This window comes from Solanum tuberosum, unplaced genomic scaffold, assembly GCF_000226075.1.
Source record: "Solanum tuberosum cultivar DM 1-3 516 R44 unplaced genomic scaffold, SolTub_3.0 scf00069, whole genome shotgun sequence".
In the NCBI taxonomy this organism is placed as follows: Eukaryota; Viridiplantae; Streptophyta; class Magnoliopsida; order Solanales; family Solanaceae; genus Solanum; species Solanum tuberosum.
In genome coordinates this window covers 1,937,516-1,937,842 of record NW_006238995.1, presented here as the reverse complement: position 1 = coordinate 1,937,842, position 327 = coordinate 1,937,516, and positions in this window count along the sequence as shown.

Genomic DNA, 327 nt, shown 5'->3' with positions numbered 1-327 from the left:
ATTTGTATATATGGCAAGCGAGATTGGGATAGGGAGGAGAGAGGCGAGCGAGATTAGAGAGGGAGGAGAGAGGTGAGCGAGAGAAGGAGGAGAGTGGGAGAGAGGTGAATTGTATATGTACGTAGGTTAGATAATTGTATATTATACATATGTATTTGTATATATGGCAAGCGAGATTGGGATAGGGAGGAGAGAGGCGAGCGAGATTAGAGAGGGAGGAGAGAGGTGAGCGAGAGAAGGAGGAGAGTGGGAGAGAGGTGAATTGTATATGTACGTAGGTTAGATAATTGTATATTATACATATGCATTTGTATATATGGCAAGCGA